At 37.9% G+C, this 9,884-nt stretch overlaps 1 long non-coding RNA gene across 2 annotated transcripts in view; it reads right to left on the bottom strand.

Annotated features, from left to right (window-relative positions):
* Window positions 1-5,338: 5,338 nt before the first annotated feature.
* The window catches only part of LOC102447401 (uncharacterized), an 81,258-nt gene continuing 76,712 nt past the window's right edge, over window positions 5,339-9,884 (bottom strand). For both annotated transcript variants that reach the window (XR_012901653.1, XR_012901652.1), the window contains exons 2-3: window positions 9,181-9,381; window positions 5,339-7,003 (exon numbers count right to left, since the gene is read on the bottom strand). This is a non-coding gene — a long non-coding RNA (uncharacterized LOC102447401). The remainder of the gene's footprint in view (window positions 7,004-9,180; window positions 9,382-9,884) is intronic.

The raw sequence follows: 9,884 nt of genomic DNA, 5'->3' as shown, positions 1-9,884 counted from the left end.
TGGAATAATTTAGAATGGCCCTGGTGAGGGGCTCTTTTGAAATAGCAGTGGTGGAGCGTCTACACACGCCTTATTTCAAAATAGCTATTTTGGAATAGGTGTTATTTCTCATAGAATGAGGTTTACAGATTTTGGAATAAACCATCCATTATTTCAAAATTATTTTGAAATAACGGAATAGCTGTGTAGATGCTCACATCATTATTTCCAAATAACGCTAGTTATTTCAAAATAACGGTTCAGTATATTCACCCCAGGTGATCAGTCAACTTTGGCATTTAAGTTTATCCTAACCCCTTGTCTCATGTTAAAAACAAACAAAAAATAATCAAGGAATAATTATAGGAACTTTGGGGATGTAAATTATTAGATATTAATAAGTATCAACCCCCAGCAATGAGAATGCCAAGGAAGGCTATAGAATCCCCATCATTGAAGGTTTTGGAGAATAGGTTGGACCTTCATGTGTCAGGGATGGACAAAGTTTACTTGGTCCTGCCTCAGTGCAAAGGTTGGACTTGATGACCTCTAGAGATCTCTTCCAGCCCTACATATCTGTGATCACACATAATTATGGTATAATGCAGTGTTTCTGAAATTGTGTTCTGTGGTACACTGGTGTGCCACAAGGCAACTGGAGGTGTGCCGCCATGGAGAATAACAGAAATAAAAAAGGCCATCCCTAAAGGGCCAGGCGACTTTTTTTTTTTTTGCTCAATAACTTTCCCCTGACCTTTTTTTTTCCCTCATGGTGTTCCTCATAAAAATATTGTTTGGTGTTCTTTAGTCTTAAAAAGTTTAAGAAACACTGGTATAATGCATGCTGCCATAATATTGGAGTCAAAACATTCTCAACAGTTACAGCCCCATAGATATGGAAACATACGCCTTTTGAAAAGACATTGTCTATCACAGAAGAAGATGGAAGATTTAAGTTTAAATGGAGCATTAATTGTGCAGAAACTTTCTCTTCATTTATATTTTTCTAAAGAAGGATCTAGGGGTTTAAAGCCCCAGAATCTGCTCTGAGACTATCTATCCTTCAAGGTTCTAAAGTAACTTGCCATAAAATGAAAATCACATCAGGAGCAATTAGACAAAGGTCAGCAAGAATACCTCCTGTATCCACTGCATTATCATCACCCAAGTGTCTCTTACTTATAGTCTGTTGTGACAAAGTAAAAGCTATTTCAGCTTATATTGTGATGGCTGTTATTTATGGAACATAAAAGGATACTGAAATACAAAAAGGTTTGAAAAGACCAGGGTAAGATCAGATTAAAAAAAATGTGAGAGAAACAGGCATCTTGGGATGGTAACTACTCTGCCATGTACTGACAGGGAGGTTGTATATTTTTAGAATATACTGAAAGGAATGGTGCTTTTACTTAGATTTTTATGGTTTACCATGAGATGCAATTTTCTGGCCCTATATGCAGTTGTAACAAAAGTCAGAGAGATTTTATGATAGCTGCCAGAGTTCATAAATGATGGCATACACTAAAATATTTATAGAACTGTAAAATCTTGATTTCTCTCTGGTTTAGCAGATGGGGTTCTAAAACTAGTTCCCAGATTGTCACATTTCTTTACCCTTTGATGACAAAGAAGCCTGTTATCACTCCTCCCCTTTCCCCCAGAAACCAAGTTCACTAGTGCAATCAAGTTCACACTTCCATCCCATTATATACACTAGGATCTCAAGAATTAAAAGAAATTAGAAGTGCAAAATTTTGAATTATTCAAAACAGCCTCCCTAAATTAAGTATCAAGATCAAGGCAGCTTGTCCAGTGCCCATTTTTTTACTCATTTGTATGCATTTGTTCACCTGGAGACTGGTGAAAATCTATTTCTGAATCGGTGTGCTACATCAACAGAAGAGCTAAGTGCTACTGAAACACCAAAAATAGTTTGCTTATATGCCTGATGTGAAACACGGATGTACTACAACTATTTGTGTCTGTTCTGGGAAGTTTGAAAGAAAATAATAAATCCCTGTAGCACCGTGAAACTCAATTCCACTTCAAAATTAAAAGTTATGTCTGAAATCTGGAGTCGGATAAATCATCCATAAAATAGCAAGTTTAGATTGGTGTCCAGGATTTTCCCTATTTTAAAAGATTTGTAGTAAAAAGTGGAAATATGGAAGGAGAGAAAGCTTTATTTTGAGTCACACAACTTTCTTTTTCAGTCTTATTGTATTTCCAAAGGTATATTATCTATTTTGGTCAGCTATCAATACAACCAACACATTTAACATTTTTTTAAATATTTTTACCGCTATATTTATTAATTTGCATTGTATGTCATACTTGTTACATCTACTATTAATATTTATATGTTTAAACAAGGCAAGGGTGCGATTCCCGATGGGCTGGGCACTGCACAGACTGCTAACAAAGAAGATATTTCCTGTCCTATAGAGTTAGTGTATTAGAGAAGACACTATACCAGAATAGAGGATAAAAGCAGGCTGAGGGTCAGCGCGAAGATGAGGTAACAAAACAGAATTCATCAGAAAAATTGAAGTCTCTGTTCATTTGTAATTTCACTATTGCTTCATAATTTCTTTAAAATTAATAGAGATTTTGAACACCAAAAAAATGGATTTACTTACACTGAAGTTGAATTTGATAGTGTTTCTGCTAATTCCTAGTAATAATATGTACCACATTTTACCTTGTTAGAGTGGGAAATGTAGCAACTGGGACCTATATGCAATGAAAGCAGCAGAATGCAATATGAAAAATGCAGCAGATCTGAATATAAAGACTTGTAGCCAGATCCTGAGCTGATGTAAATCAGCTTAGCTTTGACTCAACAGAGCTATGTTGACTTACATTAATAGAGGATTTCTGTTAGGAAGGTTTAATAGTTAATTGTTATGTTATATACCATATAATTCTCATATGACCATGTATATAATTGTTGCTACTACTGTTATATAATTGCAAACATTTTGTACAAAGTATGCCATATAAGGTGTTAATGGAGAAAGTTAAGGTTTGCTGAATATTTTTATTCTAATTGTATGCATTTATCCTTTTAATTAGTGAAGTAATGCATATTAACTATGTATCTGTATGTCCCAAGAGTTTCATTATGCGGCAACACCCACCAAATATTTTACATCTAGTCTAGCCAGCACAGTGTGAATGGACTATTCAAGTTGATGGTGCATCAGTGAACAGAATGGGCCATTGAAGAAGCTTATCTTCCCTGGATGGACTTGGATGTTTTAGCCAGAAAATAGCCCCATTGTAACTCATCAAAGCAAGCAAGGGCATGTGACTATATCATGTGACCCTACATTCCATCTTGTACCTATATTTTTTGACTGTACTGAGAACAGACATGCCACATCGCAGAAAGTTTAAAAGATTATGGAAACGTATCCATTTTTCCTCTTTCCTGCTCTGATCTATGGACTTACACTAACTGTAGCATTACAACCAGTGGACTGAGGAGGACCTTCCAATCTTATGCATGTTACCAGAGATGTTATATTCCATCACTGTTACAAAATTGATCCAAGAATTTTACAATGACTATACGTGTTTGATTCTTTTAACTATTTTAATTCTAAGCCCTTTCTTTTATCTTATAAATAAATCTTTAGATATTAGATACTAACTGGTTGGCTATAGCATAATTATTGGGTAAGATCTGAGCTAAATCTAACCTGGATATGTGCTGGTCATCCTTTAGGGTTGAAAGAACCCTTTGATTAAATTGGCTTTAAATAACCACTCATTATTTAGTCTAGTGTTTGGGTGGTGAAACTGTACTTTTGACTTCCTAATAGCCAGTGTAGCAAGACAGAAGTCCACCTTTGCTGTTGGTTTGGTATATCTTATGAAAAAAACAACCACCAGTTTGGGGTGTGTCTACCCTTTTTTTTCAGCAGATTGTCTTTAATCTGATATCCTCAGCTGTGACCCACTGAGGCACGGTTATGCTGGTGTACTGGTAGTGGTTGCCATTGAGCGGTGTGGCAGATGGCTAAGGATCAGCAACACTTCTCAGCTCCCCAGGGAACTGAATTAAGGTGAGTCATTGGTAAAGTTATGTAGTTGTGCCAAATGCCTGTATAGGCAGTGTGCTGTAGGCACTGTACTGTCGCTGTGCTAGGAGAAAGGACAAAACTTTATTCCCAGGTAGTAGAAAAGGAAGCTATATGTGGGAGGCATTTTTATAAAGTTAAATTTAATTTGAGACCGATTCTGCCAACACACGAGCCCATTTCTTGCAACTGAGAATAGGCCTATTGAAGGCAACGTGGAGATTGTTACTTATGGTAACAAGTCCTGCACTTGTCCATAAGCATTCATACGTTCAAGGCTCATATTTAGAGTAACTTTAAATTGCCAGATCTTACAAGTTTAACTGCCAGAAGAACTGACTGAGCACTTCTTCCTTCTGGGGTTGGTAAACTCAGTGCAATGTAATTTAATGTGTGGGATGTACCACGTGAGCTATTCAGAATGAAGGCTATGGCTTCTTTGAGCATAAGCATTAAAGCTATCATGGCATTTTCATTTTGGGAAAATAGGAACATCTCTTACAGTGCTTGGCCCAAAATTTTCTTGGTCTAGTTATTCAATATGTTATTGGTTGGTCAGCTGGTTGCTCTATTTCATTGGTCAGCATGTATGTAGGGCCCAATTTTGTAAACCTTATTAACAGGCATAATTCAAACTACTGTAGCTATTTCCACTGAAGTCATTGGGGGATAGGTAGGGGTTAAACTCTCAGGGTATGTCTGTGTTCCACGAGGCGTACAGATAGTTCAGAATAGGAAGCCTAGTCCGAACTATCTAGTTCGTGCCACGTGTAGCCGCGGGCACGGAGTCTGCACTAGCGGACATTTAAAAATGGCGGCGCCCGGCAACATGCAAATGAAGCCCGGGAAATTCAAATCCCAGGCTTCATTTGCAAGTTCGTATGACTACATTAACCACCCTAGTTCGAACTAGGGTGGTAGTGTAGACATACCCTCATTGACTTCAGTGCGGACAGGATTTTACCTGGGTCTTATTGTTGTTGTAGGCATTATAATCAGTAGTAAAAGTTTGTAGGATCAGGCCTAGAGTTTGTAAAGTGTCTGGTGTCCTTCACAGTAGAAGGAATATAGAAATGGAAAATTCTGAGATCTAAAAGGTAATCATGGTATTTGGTATGCACATTCTGGGAAACAACTAGAAGAAATATATTATATTATTGCTTTTAGAACAAAGCATGCTGTTTCCCAGATGCTTATTATTCTTTATTAATTATATTATGTTTTAACCCCAAAGCCCCAAAGTTAAACTCTGGTATCATAAAGTATATCCTATAGATCTATATATATGTCAGAATCTGTGAGAATTTTAATTCCACCCCAGGCCCATGGTGATTGCATTTCATGTTTTCCACTTCAGTAACAGAACTGTAACAGATAATGTTTTGAGAATATAAAGTGTTTTGTATGTTATAGGCACGTAGGACTGGAGAAGAATCATGGAGAAGATGGACGAGAAATACACTGGATATTACTTAGCCTTTGAAACATTCTATCTAAATAATGAGTCATAACTGGGCATTCAAGTACCATATGTGAGTGTTTAGGAATCTCTTACAGAATCACAGAACATATGACGCAGATATTCCTGCCTTTGCATCTTTTATTGGTGTCCATATTGTATGGGAAATGAAGTTGGAAGATTGCACAGAGTAGGACAGTGAGGAGCCCTGAATACATTGATACACATTTTGTTCCATATGTGTGACTTTCCTTGAATGTTCATTTCTTTTCCTAAAGTGAAATAGTTTTTCCTGTGAATTGGGTGTTCTTTCATTAGGAGTTTGTAACTGTAGGCTGCTATGTGGGATAGTGTGTTTGTTATTATAGAGAGAAAATGTATAAGAACTTATGAAGTACGCCGTGGATTTTGAAACACGATTAGAAATTTCAAAGATGAATTTTGGGTGAAATCCTGATTCCCTGGAAATCAATAGAAGTTTTGCCATTGAGCTTTATGGAGGCAGGTATTCAAGTCAGAGAACATAAATAAAAGACCATTTATTAACCAGTCCCCATTTGGTGAATCCCTTTTTTCACCCAATGATTTAAAAAAAAAAAACCATATAATTAACTTCCATTTTACAATCAACATATATTGTTGCCTAATACTATCTAATGCCCAAATTCTGCCCCTGAATATATGTAACTGGCTGCCATTGACTTTGGAGAAATCTAGGCATGTATGTATGAGGGCACAATTTACCCCTATATATTCACCATGAACCTGGTTCAATAATGCTTCCTGTACATTTTTATTCTGAACATACCCAAAGGTGAATTAGTTACATTTCAGACTGCGAAGAGGTAAAGCCCTCATGCTCAGTCTAACAAGAAACAAATTCCACAGCCTGGATAATTATTGCAATCACTTTTCTGTAGCTCAGCAAATTCTTTCTTTTGTTGGAAGAAAACCTTTCTTTGCCAATACTTCCCCCACTCCCATCTCCAGGAAGAGTGCATAGCTGGTAAATCAACTCAATTATTATTCTACTGCCAACATTTTCTTCCTTGTTACCCCAGTAAGAGCCAGGCAGTGATTTATAAGGCTGCAGAAGTGTTGGCACAGATGTTACATAGCCTCAGCATGTTTGCATTGCACAGTGTGATAGACGATTCTGAATGTGTCAATATACAGGTAGTGTGGGAAGTAGTACCTGTGCCAGCAGTGCCCACCGAGTAACAGCAAAGAGCAGGCAATGGCCTTGCTGATGGTGAAAATATTTTGAATTCATCTTTTTAGAAGGTCATTTCTGTGGACTGTGGATTGGTGGGGAGAGGAGGTTTTTATTTCTGCAATTAGTTGCCTCTGCGGACTTCCTAATGGAATTTTGGATCCTAAAAACAGTTGACAGCTTAGAGTTTGTTGTTCTTTTCTTTTCTTTTCTTTTCTTTTCTTTTCTTTTCTTTTCTTTTCTTTTCTTTTCTTTTCTGAAAGGAAGCTGAAAGACTCAATGAATATGGAGAACAAATTATTATAATGCGGGGGATGGGGAAGGGGCTTGTTTCTGTCATTCTGGAAGGCTGATATCAGAGAACATTGTGATTTCTCAGCATCAGCAGAGCATATAATGCGTGTCAAATATATTTAACATTTGGGAAGAATGAGCATTTATCAGAGCTGGCCCATAAGTTCCATATAGCCTTCTTTCAAAGCAACATCTCCCACTATTCTAGAAAGCCAGATATTTCTATGTAGGTGTGGCAAGGAGGTCAAAATCCACACAGTCTGCACATTAAAACTGTGATCAAGTGGTTTTATTCATCAAGGTGCCCCTTGATTATCTCCACTATGTCTGAACAGAGCGGAGGGGGTTGAGGTGTTGTTCTCTTTTTCTCCCACTTCCCCTCCTGCATTTAAGAAATTCTGACACGAATAACAATACAGGCAATTAAAAAGGAATGTTGTCAGAGCTGTGAGAGCTAAAATTAGAGCTGAGGTTTGGTATTCAGATTCACAAATTCATACGCATGCTGTCTGTCTGCTCTGCTCTGTGTAGTTTGGCCAGGAGAGGGCTTGTTGATTGTACAGTGGAAGGTCCCCCGTAGATACACTGAATCTGCACATCTCCTGGCCAGCCTTATTCTGCCTCCTTTGAAGCTGACCTGCACTACATATTACCACCTCTCCCCATGACAGAATGGGTTTTGCGGTTGGCTAGTTGTACTGTGCTTCTGCCTCTGCCAAAACTGTCACTCTGAGGTGCCATTATTTGCACCAGTATGGGTTTTGTTGGCCATGGGAGGTGAATATGGATCTCAGTTACACTAAAGGAAATGATGGACGAAGCCCCAGGGAAAGTCCCTCTATACCTTTGAGGATCTGGGCCAGAATGATTACAATGATTTGGCAGGGAATGTAAGTTATGGCACCATTTGGTGTGTCATCTTCATGCCATTATAAAGAAAATCAGAGTCGAAGGAAACAATATTTTGCGTTGAGGCTAAGGTCACATCTTCACTTACCTTGCTGGAGATCAATGTTCTGGCATTCTATTTATCATGTCTAGTATTCTACGTAGGCTGGAGTTTCATACATTAAGCTGACCTTCCAGGTTTAATTTAGACCTGGTGTTAATGATATTAACATTAGGAGATTTGTTATCTGCAATTTACAATGGACTTTGGAGCACATATTGTATGTGGAGTATTATAAGCCTTTAAAATAATTGGTCTATCTCAAATATGAGACAGTTTATTTCAACAATCTGCATAAATGATATATCGTCTATGATTAAATCAGTGGAGGGAAGATAGGAAGCTAGACCTTAGTTATAGCAATTACGCACTCAGTTGTATTTTTGCAACCTGAGGTTCCTCCATACCTTTAATTAAGGGCAGAATTTAGCCCTATCAGTATTTTATTCATGCCATACCATAACAGAACAGAGCCCGATAAAGGAATATAGGACAAATCACCCCCCTTTTAGCCAGGTGCAACACTTACATGAGGGTTAAATTTGTCCTTCTGGTATCTAGAAATACTGAGCAAAATAGACTACAGAGACTGCTTATAGTTCTGGACATTTTCCCTGTGAGTCCACTAAAATATCCCACTTCCTCATTCAGCACAGAGAGACCTCCAAGCACTTGGTTCTTAAACAACTCAGGCATTTTAGTGCACTTTGTCTCTTCTCCCATGGGGTGTTCTTGGCATGTGTTCTCTCCCTTTATTGCAGCTTTAATCTTACAATCTGAACTGGGACTTGTTTACATTTTTATTTTTGTAAAGATTTGTGTGTGTGTATGTGTGTGTACAAGAGAGAGAGAGAGCATTCAAGTTCTAAATTGACAGATGCCTTTTTGTGGGACTGAAATGACATATCTGAATTTTAGTGCTTGCTTCCCTGTATTTGCATATTTAATTACTTGCATCCCGTTTTATTAGTATGTTACCTGATGAAGAACCCCGACTAATTAATTTCACCTGGAATTGCATGCTGGTGTATGAAAAAATTACATTTGGCCGTTTGTGGAGACCAGCTGTGTATTAGGAATATCTGATCCCCATCAGAAGAATTAAAAAGAAAGCAAGAGAAAGCATCTGATTGTAAAAGCCAGTCCCGTTTTTCTCAAGCCCTGAAGGTATTATTATTGGCAGATATCCTTTATTACTCACCCTTTCTACTAAACAATAACTCAGAAGTTTGCTCTAACTGAGCATCATTCAGTCAGATGACTTTGCCTTCGAACATTTCAGCTTTAATTTGTAGTAAAACGAATCTTGCTGAGTTCCACCTCTATGCATGCACTCATTTGCTTCCATTCCAGCATGACTCACAAACAGGCAACTTCATTTTGATGGTAAATTGTTGTTTGTCTAGTTGGCATTAGAGAAAAAAAGTCATTAGGCACATAAGCATATTATTAAAAGCTACCTTTAAAGATACAAAAACGTGTTCTTTCAGCAGCCTGACCTAATCCTAATGGCTGAACAGACATGTATACACTCCATCAATGGATAGTTCTAGTTTGATTCTTTGTCTGCATTGACAACAGATGGTGTTTTAATAAAGTCCAGTAGGAATATTACTGTGAGTAAACAATCCAATGCATGCCAATTTCATAATTGCTGGGTACTGATATAGCCTCTTACCTGCTGAATCCAAATTGGGAGGAAACCAACTGTGCATACACCTACTGGCAGAAGCCAGATTCACAGCTGTGGTATGCTTCAGCAGCAAGCTACACCACGGAAGGTAAATTGCAGCTCCAATCATCTTTTTTGGCACAGGGCTTGGGGAACAGCTGCCATCTGGCTTGTCATCAAAGCATGGTCACTGAGTTTCTGGGAGATGAAATGGCTTGCTCTGTACCTTGACA

The sequence above is a fragment of the Pelodiscus sinensis genome, chromosome 2 (genome assembly GCF_049634645.1).
Source record: "Pelodiscus sinensis isolate JC-2024 chromosome 2, ASM4963464v1, whole genome shotgun sequence".
NCBI lineage: Eukaryota > Metazoa > Chordata > Testudines > Trionychidae > Pelodiscus > Pelodiscus sinensis.
Note: the sequence above shows the minus strand (reverse complement) of the source record. Positions and strands in the feature narration are given on the sequence as shown.